The sequence below is a fragment of the Callithrix jacchus genome, chromosome 12, assembly GCF_049354715.1.
Source record: "Callithrix jacchus isolate 240 chromosome 12, calJac240_pri, whole genome shotgun sequence".
Classification (NCBI taxonomy): Eukaryota; Metazoa; Chordata; class Mammalia; order Primates; family Cebidae; genus Callithrix; species Callithrix jacchus.
The window spans coordinates 22083772-22097213 of NC_133513.1; the positions used below are offsets into that span (position 1 = coordinate 22083772).

The window sequence follows — 13442 nt, forward strand, 5'->3', positions numbered from 1 at the left end:
TTATGAGTTTCTCAGATATTGTGATACACACACAGCTTCTCAGCCAGCAGTACACGATTCTATCTCTCCTCACTTCACAAGCTAATTTTCACCTTAAACATAGCAAAAGCCAGAATATGAAGCTAAAATAGGGAGACGTTCAACCTGTCATGTCTCTTTTTGACCTGCACTCAGGCCCTTAGAAAAAATTCACATGAACAGAAATCACTTCTGCCCATCCTTTTAGCCAGGGTGTTATGTCCAAGGGTTTACTGAAGTCATAGCCACACACAGCACTCTAGGAAGACCCAAGGGCTCATCAATCAGGAGCACTCCATGAATGAAAAGCCTCAAGCTGCTGGTCTGAACTGCATCTTCCCTACCTCGACAAATAAAGCATCATATTTAGGTGTCTAGAGATGCAGGAGCAACAGCCAGCAGCTTTTTTGAATACTGCATACTGCTTGCTTTAAATAGAAATTCAATTGCTTAAAACACAAGGAATCATGGCCAGTGTTACACCTCTTGAGATACCACTCTTCGCCTGATGACAGAGTTACTTTTCACGGGGAGGGCTGAAGCACATACCTTATCAAAGAGAGTAAGAGATACAGACAATAAAGGTCTTCCATTTCTTTAGCACCACCAGAGACAATGAACTTTGTTTCGTATGACAGTGAGAAAGGCCAACAGCTAAAGTCCGTAAAAGGGGCCCCCAAAGCCAGAGGTACTTGCTGAGAAAGCAAAGAGCAGATTCCACCTCCGCAGGCTGGCAGGCCCACACATTCTGCTTAACCATGTGAAACAGCCAGCTCTGACTCTGCCCGCCCCCAGGCCCAGTTATGATATTTGGGGTAGAGAGAGAATAGCAACACCAGTGACTTTTCTAGGAGGCTGTTTTATAAAAACAGAGCTTCCAATTTTAGGCCTAAAATTGAAAAGAAAAATAGCCAGAATTAGAAGCTTGTTTTAACACAATATATTGAAAATTACAAGTTTAAACACTGGTAGCTGGGGACGGGGTATCACACCACCACATGACTTCTCAGTGAGTCATAAAAAATAGCGCAGGCTTGTTTAACAGTGATCGTCCACCAGCCAACAGAATTAAGAAGTCTGCTTGCGTCAAATGATGGAAAATCAAACCGACACCCCTCCTGTGTTTGTTTCAGCAGTGGCAGGACTGACACAAATGAACTGCAGCAGCAACCTATAAGACAGAAACATTGATAAACCTTTGTTGAAGCTAGTCAAAGAGGAAATGCTTGAAACCCTGAAGATGACTCATTTTTCAGAAGTTACATCAGTTTAACAGGATAAATAAAAACCGTTCAACAATTAATAAATCACTAACTGAAATACTTCTGGATTTCTAACACCCAATCTTGATTAGTATACCTTTGTGTCAAAGCAAAAGCCAAATACAAGCATTTAACAAGTTACTACCCTTTCAGTTAGGAGAATCGCTCTGGTGGAACTAGATGAGAACAAAAATTAATCTTCAGGCCTAGATGGATATTGTCATGATAATAAGATAATAAAGACCTCCCTAAAGGACTTCTGGGTATCATAAATTATATAACAAATCTACTTCTGCCAGGGAGCCAGGATTAACTCCTATTCACCCTGGTTACAACTCACTATTGCCAATGGGCTTACTGAAGTGGAAGTATCATTATCTACCACTGCTCAGCTAAAGGCACAGTCATCTTTCTCACTGCAAATGAGTTTGCTGACACCAACTACTCACTGTAAGAGAAGTCAACCTAATCATCTTAAAAACAACTTCGATGCTTGTTTTTCCAGGCCAAAAACATATTTTAAGAACCAGAAAAGAAAATGCTTCATAATTTCTCCCTCCCAGTAAGTCCTTCTCACTGAATTTTTTAAGTGCCTAAGATGACATTTTATTAAGATACTTTACTATGTCTATTGTGCATCCAAGGCTTAAATGCATTATACATTATTTATTCCCTTGGGACAAAAACATTCATGCCTCCGAAGCAAAAGTACACAGAAGAGAAAGGCTGTTGTTTTAGTGACAGCATCTCAGACTGCAAGCTCCAAGAAGACAGGGAAAGTGTATGGTGACACAAAAAGGGCCAACTTGGCATGATGTAGAGGCCAACACCTGCAGTCCCAGCACTGTGGAGACCAAGGCAGGATTGCTTCAGCCCAGTAGTTCAAGACCAGCTTGGGCAACATAGGGAGATCCAGTCTCTACAAAAACACAAATAAAAAAATTAGCCAGCCTTGGTGGTGCGTGTCTGTGATTCTAGCTACTTGGGAGACTGAAGTGGGAGGATCCCATGGGCCCAGGGGGCTTAGACTGCAGTGAGCAGTGATCATGCCACTGTACTCCAGCCTGGGTGACAGTAAGAACCTATCTCAAAAAAAAGAAAAAGAAAATGACTAACTGGCATCTGAGATACTTTCTAAAGAATCAAATGAAAAATAAGCGCCTACTATGTCCCTAGTGCACTGCACCAATCTACCTAAATGGAGAGTACTACCACTTTTACATAATAATGCCCACAAATAGTTACCTAAGGTTTACTACGTACCCGGCATCATTCTGAAAACATTTTTACACATACCAACTAATAAAACAATCCAACACTCCTGTAATAATACCCTAGGAGGTAAGGTATAATAATATCCTACCTCCTAGGGTATTATTACAGGAGTGTTGGATTGGTAGCAGTAAAGCCAAAATTCAAATTCTTAAATTAATAATGCTTTTCAAAACTATTTTTTTTTAAGTCTGGAGCTTTAAATTGCTTCTTTCAAAACAGCGCACTGTGAAAGAGTGTTTTTTTTTTTTGTTTGCTTTGCTGTACATAAATCTTTGAGTTACTGAGAAATCAAACTTTAACTACAACCTTTAGTGAGAAATATTTTATATCCTTACCGAATGCACACATATAAATCCATGTACAACTCAAAGAAAACTTCCATAAATATTTACCCTTTTAAATATGTACCCAAGCCCGGGCAACACAGTGGTACTCCATCTCTACAAAAATTTTTTTTAAAGTAGGGTGTGGTAATGCACACCTCTAGTCCCAGCTACTCAGGAGGCTGAGGGGAGAGAATAACTTGAGCCCAGGAGTTTGAGGTTACAGTGAGCGATCAGTATGCCCCTGCATTCCAGCCTGGGTGACGACGGAGCAAGACCCTGTCTCAAAAATAGATAAATAAATAAATAAACTACCCAATATTTACCCTTACTTCTATGATGCACTGATTTGCATTATTTTCTTTCTTTTTTTTTTTTTTTTTAATTGTTGGTTATAACCCACCAATGAAATATGACCCACTGCTTGGAAATCTCAACCAGGCCTGATGAAGGTTCCCTCCAATATCTGCCTGACACAACGTTAGGCATTTACAGTCATGATAGCATTTACTCTCCACAGCTTCTCTCGGAGGCTCCTATTGCTATCCCTATTTTACAGATGAGGAAATAAACTCAGAAATAAAGCAGCTTATGCAAGCCCCTACTCTGTGACAGAGACAGAGGAAACTCACCAAACATTTCATCTGCTCCCCTAATTTCCAAGCACCCTTTCAGTTAAGTGGCGAAATGTGTTTACTTCTGACCATTGACCTGTGGGCAGAAATGACACAATGAGCTGTAGGCAGATGGGATACTTGTGTCTCCAGGCACAAGTAGAGTTGGCACATGACATCCGAGACAACTTTTCCTCCGCCATGATGAACCAAGACAGTGACCAATAAAGTACAGATGTATAGTTACAAGACAGTAGAACCTACATCAACCTGGGTCTCTGAGTGACTATATGGAACAGAGCGCTATTCCACCTATTGACCTATGTGGGACATACAAACGATAAAGTTTCATCAGATTAAGCCAAAATTTTCAAGTTCTAACTCTTGAATATCTACCTCTTCTCAGTACTCTACAGTGACTGACTGAGCTTGGCCCCCTATCACCTATATTGCAAGACCCTCACAAATGGTTTTATCTATTTCAAGGATTGTTCCCTCCAATCTCTCTTCCACACTGCCACTGGAGTGACCTTTCTAACACATACACACATACAATATGTGAGCATGCCATGTCTCTACTCAAAATAATTTCATACTTCTCCTTCACCTACAGAATAAAACCCAAACTTAATAAGGCATACATCTGGATTTGGCCTCATCCATTGTCAATACTCTCCCTCTCTCATTCTGGGTACCTTGGGCATACTGAAACATCTGCCATTCCACAAGATGTCATGGCCTCTCCTGCCTCTGTGGTCTTACACACACTGTTACCACTGCTCAGATTCCCTCCCCATTCCTTTCTCTAGTCTTGCTCTTTCCTGCCTTGTGCTCAGATTTGACCTCCCACAGGACTCCTGACTGACTGAGAGCCTCTCTGCCTCTCAGCACCTTCATTTATAGCACTGCTATTTTTATAGCACTGGTTTTACAACATTTTCTAATTGTTGCTGTCTGATGTTCCAACCAGACGATAAGGTCCTTAAGAGCAAGATCTATAACAGGCACTAAAATTTGTTGGAATAAGTAGCTGGTAGCATATAAACACATTTCTTCTTTTTGAAACCCATCTATCCAATCCTAGAGTGTCTTTCAGAAAAATTCAGACTACATACACTTCTTCACTTTGAATACAACCATGAAAGCATTACATTTTGGAAGCCAAAATTTTTTAGCTTACAAAACTGGTTTTTAGTTTCAGAAGTACTCTATGAATGAGCCACATTCTGTCTGAGAAAGCCAGTCTTTTGCTCATATATTTCTAACTTGAAAATTACAAAGTCTGTTCTTCTTAGAGAGAAAATATCTTGTACAGGTTGAGTATCCCTTATCCCAAGTGCTTGGGACCAGAAGTGTTCTTTCTGGATTTTGAATTTCAGATTTTGGGATATTAACAGTAGAAACTTACCAGTAGAGCACCCAAATACAAAAATCTGAAATCTGAAATTCTTCAATGAGCATTTCCTTTGGGCCTCATGTCAGGACTCAAAAAGTTCTGAATTTTGGAGCATTTCAGATTTCAGAGTTTCAGTACCTTCAGTACTTTAAAAGTGTGTCTTTAAAGGTTTTCTTTTATGAAACTGCTATCATAATTGAAAATTCTTTTGCTTAAGTAGGTTGTATCAGAAGTATTAAATACTGGAGATCTGTAGAACTTTCTGTTGAGTGAATCAATTGAAGTACTGCATGCAAATAGTAAATATGCAAATCATAAAGGGGAGGAGCTTAGGCCAAACTGCTCAGAGGAAAGGAAAAACAGGTTTCCTTCCAAATGGGGAGAAGGCAACTGGAAAGATTTTTACCTGTTGCATAACTTTTGATTATCTCTTTCTGCTAGTCCAACCAACGGTTGACAGCTGTAAACTTGGAAAAGCAAATGCACTGATAAATCAAGCAATTCCAGCTCTTTGACTAGGAAAGTTTTAAAGTCAGAGTTAAAGATTAAGTCAATTAAACTTTTTTTTTAAACTTGAAGTTACCCTGAAAATTCAAGTTTCTAACATTCTAAAAGGGCTTTCTTTTAGGAGTAAAAAGATTCTGGATAAACTGAAAGGTTATTTCACCATGAGAAGAACATGATAAGTGGTGCTGGAAACATGTAAGAATGGCTTACAAAAGTACTGACCTCTGCCACTATGTTTGTACATCTTTCCTTCTGACTCTGTTATACCTTAAGTTTTTAAATGTATGGTCTTCAATGCTCATACTTCTTATGGAGATTACACGACCATGGAGATAATTATTTCTATCACTGGGAAAGAACAGTCTTCTTTCCTGTGGCTTACATCTTTAAAAGCCCAACTGCTCAGCTACCCACAAATGATCTTAACCAAGACATACTGATCCAACGGCAATTTCCCAAGAAGAGAAGAAAACAAACAAACACTCTAGCTTTGCAAAACCTGGTCTGCAGACCAAGGGCAAATGTCACAACTCGGCCCCCTCCCCTTTCAGAATGTATCCAGACTCCTCAGCCATTGCCTACACATAATGACTAACTTCCGCACCAAGGGAAATGGGCTGTTTTACAAACTTGACATCTACAACCAAGGTGGTCTTGTCATTTTTATATCCAAGTAGAAAAGCAAGTTGCTTAGTCTGAACTCAAAATCTGCTCAAAGGATGCTTGCTGCACGTCATCAATTAGATTGTCGTGGGAGGGCAGATTTTTTATCCTGCAAAGCATAGCCTTCAGTAAAAGCCTTTTTCCCCCTTGCCAATGTGCCCAATGACACAGGTCAAGACCTCTCTCTGAAGACAAGAATGACAAAATCAATTTACAAAGTATGAGGAATTGAGGCAAAGATCCCACCTCAATTGGGAAACACCTGGCAGTTTCTCATTATGAAGTCATGTAGAAACCTTGTATTAAGTAAAAGAAGTAAGTCTGAGGTTGCAGTGAATCATGATTACGCCACTGCACTCAGCCTGGGTGACAGAGTGACAGACCCTGTCTCAAATAAGTAAATAACATAAAGTAGAAGAATATTCTTGGGCTATATCACTGCCACCGTTTTGTTCTATTTTAACCTTCACTAGTAACACTTGGCACAGAAAGATACCAGACTTGGAACCATCTTTATCGCAATTTTTTAAAACTAAAATTTGAAACACTAAATAACTATTACAAGGAGCTATACCAGATCTATGGCCCTTCACACCATGTTAATTTAGAACAAAATCATTTGCAAAACACAGACCAACACTTAAATGTAGATAATGAAGGATGACAGTGTTTAGATACACAGAAAATGTCTAGGGATTACAGGTAATTAAGGCTTAAAAAAAAACTCAAAATACCACAGAGGACATCTGAAAGCTTGCTCAACAGAGATTTCCGTTTTATTCTGGGTTTTACTGAAAAAGAAAGTACCTCCCACAGTAGTCTGTATTATTTCTACCACTATTCGTCTTCCTTCTGAAGACCCCACTATGCTGAATTATGAGCAATATGACAAAGTGAAATGAGATTTTAAATACTGCCTGCCTCAATCTTTAATGTCATTTTAGGGCACATGTCACGCTGTCCCTTTAAAGCAGTCTCCAAGAGTAATGTACAGGTCAGCTCTTGAGATGGGACAAAGCTTTGAATTCATGCACTGGCTTGGGTTCAAGAAGCAATTAGGCTTTTTCTCCCACCCCAACAGAACAAGTCAGACCCTAACTTCTAACATGGAAAGTCCCAACACCAAACAATGAGGAACCAAGGAACAATCCAGGTTGCAGGGAAACTGCTGGCGAAAGAGGCAACATTAATCAGTTTTTCATTGGAAATAAAAAAAGCTACCACTACTAATGTCTATGATATTTTAAATTCTACATAGGCTATTTCTGGGTATTTTTGCCATGAATGCAAAAAAGGAAATCTGTCAATTTGCTAGAGTTAGTCAAGGATTTTTTTTGCCTGAGACTTCTGAAGGCAAGTCTTTAAATCCTGAAATTTGGACCTGCCCAACTTTGGCCATCACCACAAAGACTCTAAGGTGCAGCATTGCACTAGAGTTATTGAGTCTTGGAACCTACAAACTGCAGCCATTCATATACCGTCTTTACCATCCCAACTACTGTTTACTTAATATTTTTCTTAAAAGCTTTTTTAAGAACTGTATCTACTGTTAAATAAAAATGATAGAGGCTATGGTTCTGGACTAAGCTCTTGCACTAGGCTCCAAGAGACCAGACTAAAAATCAAAATGGAGTCACTCATGCCCAAACTAAGTTTGTTATCTGACCTTCCAAGAAACCAAGAGAAAGAGATAATATCCAACTTCCCAAAGTGCAAGTTTAAATCTTCAATTGGCATGACAATAAAGTTCCCTAGCTTTTCCTTACACACAAACACAAAAGTCAGAAGTAATCTGATGTTAACTAATCAGTTATTTCTCTATTGTTCTGTCTCCCTGTCCTGCCTTACAAGAAAAGTAGCTTTGAAAGGACTGATACACTCTTTGTTCTTTGCTTGTGCTTTCTTCAGCCCTTCCATCTACAAAGCCAACTCCTGCTTAGCTCATCTAAATACTTACTCTATATTATGGAATGAAACATTGCCAAATTCTAGAATTGCAATACAGCCAATTGAGATGTGGAAACTAAACTGGTTGCAATTTTGTCTTTTGACATGACTTTAGTATCATCCTAAGCACTATTGTCCATGAATTCATGTGTGTGATGCGATAGTTATGTTTTCATTCATACACATTAAAAAAACAGAACTAGTAAATGAAAAGTATTCATCATGTAACACCAAAAATCATCTCATGCACCATCAGCAGTACATAAAACACATGAGTGTTCATTTCAGCAGCACATCAATTACAAGTGTAACCAAAACCACACTTTGAGAAACAGTGATTTAGTATTAAATCCTTTATGTCATAGTTAAAGAAACAGATTGAGAGGGGATGTGATCTGCCCAGGGAAAAACAGCAATGGTGGCAGGGTCTTGACTAGAACCAAGAACTTAGTCCAGTGGCAGTCCCACTATGGTAAATTCTCTTGGTAGTTGAGCTACAGGAAGAATTAGAGATCTGGCCTCAGAGGAATTCACCAACAAGTAAACTCTAAGCAGTCAGGAAGCCTTTTTGCATGTGGATTTGGGCTTTTCACTTTATCTGAGACTCTGTCAAACATTATTTAGACTGGCTGAAATAAATCTATTTCCTTTCCCAAAGTCTAATGTGTTTTTGCCCTACTCACGGAACCTCAAGGCATACAGCCAAAGATAAAAATGTCTCCTGGATCAGTTTCCCAATTTTTGATCCTACAGTATCTTAGCCCCTGTCCCCATTGCTAGACTCATACAGGCTCTATAGGGTTTCAGGAGGAAGATTTTCCATCTCTGGATTTTAGGCCAGCTTTGGAAACACGCTGGAAGTTTCCATTACGGAGTCACTAGTGTATTTCCCAGATACCCAGAGGACAGGTTTTATTTTCAAATGATAGATAACTTGTATCTACTGTGTGCCTAGCAATCTTTACACACTTTCCCATAAACTGACTATAAGAGGAGGCAAAATTATATGCATGACTCTTGGCTTTGGGAGTTAGCTGCCATCCAGGTGGGCATAGCAATGGATGCCATGTAGCCAGTAATAGCTAATGTTATGAAATGTTCATTTATATGCCCAGCACTGTCCCATGTCCGTCAAATGCACTATCTTATTGAATCCTCACAACTATTTACTGTGATTATCCTCACTCCATATTTGAGGAAACTGAGGCTTAGAGAGAGAAGTGGCTCATCCACAGTCAAGTGGCAAGTAGGTGATAAAGTTCAGATTCAAACCCAGACTAACTCTAGAACCTATACTCTCTTAACCAATGCACTATGTACATCTATTTTTTGTTTGTTTGTTTGTTTTGAGATGGGGTCTCACTTTGTCACTGAGGGTAGAGTGCAGTGGCACGATCACAGCTCACTACAGCTTCAACTTTCCGGGTTTGGGTGATTCTCCTCAGTCTCCCAAGTAGCTGGGACCACAGGCACGTAATACCATGCCTGGCTAACTTTTGTATTTTCTGTAGAGACAGGGTTTCACCATGTTGCCCAGGCTGGTTTTGAACTCGTGGGCTTAAGTGATCCTCCCTGCTAGGCCTTGTAAAGTGCTGTGACTACAGGCATAAGCCACTGTGCCTGGCCCACTATGTACAGCTAAACCTTTTTACAAGTCATAGTAAAAGGTAGCATGGGCCAGACACGGTGGCTCACACCTGTAATCCCAAAACTTTGGAAGGCCAAGGCAGGTGGATCACTTGAGGTCAGGAGTTTGAGACCAGTTTGGCCAACATAGTTAAATGCTGTTTCTTCTAAAAATACAAAAATTAGCCAGGGGTAGGCACAGAAGCTCACGTCTGTAATCTCAGCACTTCGGGCAGCTGAGGTGGGCAGATCACTTGAGGTCATAAGTTTGAGACCAGTGTGGCCAACATAGTGAAACCTCACCTCTACTAAAAATACAACATTTAGCCGGGTGTGGTGGCACATGCCTGTAATCCCAACTACTCGGGAGGCTGAGGCAGAGCTGGAGCCCAAGAGGCAGAGGTTGCAGTGAGCCAAGATTGCACCACTGCATCCCAGCCTGGGCAACAGAGCAAGATTGTCTCAAAAAGTATATATAGCCAGGCATGGTGGCACGTGCCTGTAATCCCAACTACTTAAGAGGCTGAGGTGGGAGACTCGCTTGAACTCGGGAGGGATAGATTTCAGTGAGTCAAGATCTTGCCACTGCACTCCAGGCTGGGCAACAGAGTGAGACTCTGTCTGGGGGGACGGGGGAAATGGTAACACGAAATCTGCATTATAAATAAGCTTGTTTCTTGCATTAGAAAACTCTAGACCTAATGTACCTTTGAAGTTCAAGAATACTGCATAATCTGGGAAAGCCATTTTACACTGACTGAAGAAGAATTTGCTCCTTATAATCTAAAGCTAATCAATTTGCAGTATCTGGTATGTCAAGAAATGTCAATTGTTAATTATTTAAATCAACTTTAGGTAGCCTTATTCCATTACTACTTACAAGATACACAACTGGAGTACTAACGTTGTATAAGAAAAATATATTTGGTCTTTGTCTCTTGTTCCTGCCAGAGCGCCTAAAACCCTTGGAATTTTCTGCTGTCTTTTGTTATTCATGAAGAACCCTCTGGAGCACATGCCAGAGTTTATGCTAACAAGGTGATTTCACCATGGGCCCTTATAGTTTCCAGTGAAAGGCTGGCCAAGCCAGAAAGACCAAGCACATGATTAGACTTCAAAGCCCTATTTTCTGAGCTCCAGGGAGGGAAGGGCTGGCTAGAGACAAAGTTCAATCACCAATGGTCAATGATCATGCCTATATAATGAAACCTCAATTAAAACTCCGAAACAATGAGGCTGGGAGAGCTTCTGGGTTGGTAAAAGCATCTACGAGCTAGGAGTGGCACACCAGAAGGGGCATGGAAGCTCTGCACCCCCTAACACATAACTTGCCCTATGCATCTCTTCTATTCAGCTGTTCCTGAGTTATAAATAAATCCTTTATAACAAAACTGTAATCCTAAATATCATGTTTTACTGAGTTCTGTGACTCATGCCAGCAAATTATCAAACCTGGGATGGGGAGGTCATGGGAACATCCAAATTTATGGTCTCCTGGGCAGAAGTTTGGATATTGTAGGAATACCCAATGCCTGCAGCTGGCATCTGAAGTGAGGCAATTTTGAGGGAACGAGTAAGTAATATGTGGGGTCTCAGGGTCTGGGGGCCCACACCTGTAATCCCAGCGCTTTGAGAGGCCAAGAGGATCACTTGAGGCAGGAGTTTGAGACCAGCCTGGGCAACATAGTAAGACCTCATCTCTACAAAAAAAATTTTTTTTTTAAATTAGCCAGCCATGGTGGCGTGTGCCTCTGGTCCTAGCTACTTGGGAGGCTGAGGTAGGAAGATCACTTGAGCCCAGGAGTTTGAAATGACAGTGAGCTATGATAGTACCACTGCATTCTAGCCTGGGCAACAGGGCGAGACCTGGTCTCTGTAAACAAAAAACAAAAATTAACATGTGGGGTCTATGCTAACTCCGTACAGAAATAGAACTGAACTGGTGGACACTCAATTGCTGCCCAAGAACTGTTGGAATGATATAATTTTAACAACCTCATTAAGAGGTCCACACTAAAACTAACCATCCTGATACTCAGAAGCCACTTCCCTGCTTGATTTAATAATTAAATCTACGCCTGTCACCAATTCAGAGCACTGCTTGCAGGATGGCACTAGTAGAAAATCAGGTCCTATGGAAAATTTTTTAATTTTTAAAGAAGAAAGGCTAAACTAAGTTGGCCTGCCAAAGAGAATGTGGATGGTATACAAATGTGAAGTCAAAAATGATTTTTTTGGGTGGTATGGCACTCTTATCGCCCAGGCTGGAGTGCAGTGGCTCAATCTCAGCTCACTGTAACCTCTGCTGCCCTGGTTCAAACAATTCTCCTGCCTCAGTTTCTGAGTGGCTGGAATTACAGGCGCCTGCCACTGTGCCTGGCTAATTTGTGTATTTTTAGTAGCGACAAGGTTTCACCGCCTTCGCCAGGCTGGTCTTCAACTCCTGAACTCATGATCCACCCACCTCAACATCCCAAAGTGCTGGGATTACAGGTGTGAGCCACTGTGCCCAGCCAATTTTCTTTAATTAGTAGGTTTTTTTTTTCCATATTACAGTTTCCACAAGAGAATAATTAATTACCTCAATAAGTGACATGTAACTGTTCCATTTGGATAGCAAACATTGTTAAATGTCAAGAGCAACCACCCAGTGTTCTCTAACCACACACTCAAATGTACACAAATAATTATAATCCCTCTGGTTTACCAACTTCTGATTTGTCAAAATAAAGCCCTAAGAGAGGATCTCGGCAGGGGGGGATTTGGCCCGCAGTCCATAAGCATGATTGGTCTCCAAGATAGGAGGTTAAGTTGTCAGAGAGGAGTACGTGTAGGGTAGCCGACCTCTGAGAGGGCTCAGTGGTGTTGATGGTGATACTGTGGGCTGGATGGGGATTGGGGAGAAATGCCTATCAGTGGTCTAGCTGGGACCAGGGATAACTCTAGATTATGGTTGATTAGTCCATCTTGGAGACCAGTTTGGCCAAACCAGTCACTGTGTCCCTGCACTCATCCCTCTTAGGCAGAAATATGCTTTCCAGTTGGGGGAGAGATGACTTGTGTTCAGAGCCCTGGCCAGGGCCAATGCACTGCCCAACTCCACAGGGCCCTGTCCCCTCCTTGGGAATGGCATTCCCTGGAGTTGGCCAATCTTGTGGCCAATCCCTACCCTCTGTCCCCAGTGAGTGCACTGTTAGTATTTTCCACCCTCTCCCAGCTAGACCGCTCATGGGCATTTCTCCCAGTCCACAATGCCACCACCACCATGCCGTCTCAAAGGCAGCGACCCTACACATACTCATCTCCGCCAACTTAACTTCTCATCTTAATGCTCTTGAAGTCATTAGGCTTTTCTCTTTCATAAAAAGTTAGGAAACTCAAGCAGAATGCTCCTCACCATGGTCATGAGATACACCATTTTGAGTAAATGACTGAACAAGTGACTAGTTATTTCAAAGAACAACTAATTTTCTAAAAGAAAACGAACCTGACAACATTCTCAAAAGCAGACACAGAGCAGTCACCCCATCTTTCCTCACTCTCTAATTCCACTTACTGAGAAGGAAGAAAATGTCACAACTGGGAAAACACCTCCTCAGAGGGCCTGAGACTTCCAGTGTGCCCCTGGACGCTGTCTCGTAGGACCCACACTGCTAGAATCCCGTTGCCCTCCCTGTAATGGTATTCCTCATCTCCCCCTCCTGTTTAAAGAACACTTCCTAGGCATATCATTAAGCAGATATACAGCAACTATTTAATTGAAAGCCAACTTGCTTTACAGATTTTTTTTTTAAATAAGGAATGCATGGCC

The 13442-nt window shown here is 41.1% G+C and overlaps 1 protein-coding gene across 7 annotated transcripts in view; it reads right to left on the minus strand.

The window, feature by feature from the left end:
* DCUN1D3 (defective in cullin neddylation 1 domain containing 3) overlaps positions 1 to 13442 on the minus strand; it is a 42473-nt gene that overhangs the window by 21004 nt on the left and 8027 nt on the right. For 3 of the 7 annotated variants that reach the window (XM_035267148.3, XM_009009290.5, XM_009009288.5), the window contains one exon: positions 3511 to 3589. The exons of the other annotated variants lie outside the window; for them this stretch is intronic. The gene's annotated coding sequence lies outside the window, so the exon portion shown is untranslated. The remainder of the gene's footprint in view (positions 1 to 3510; positions 3590 to 13442) is intronic. 7 annotated transcript variants of the gene reach the window in all.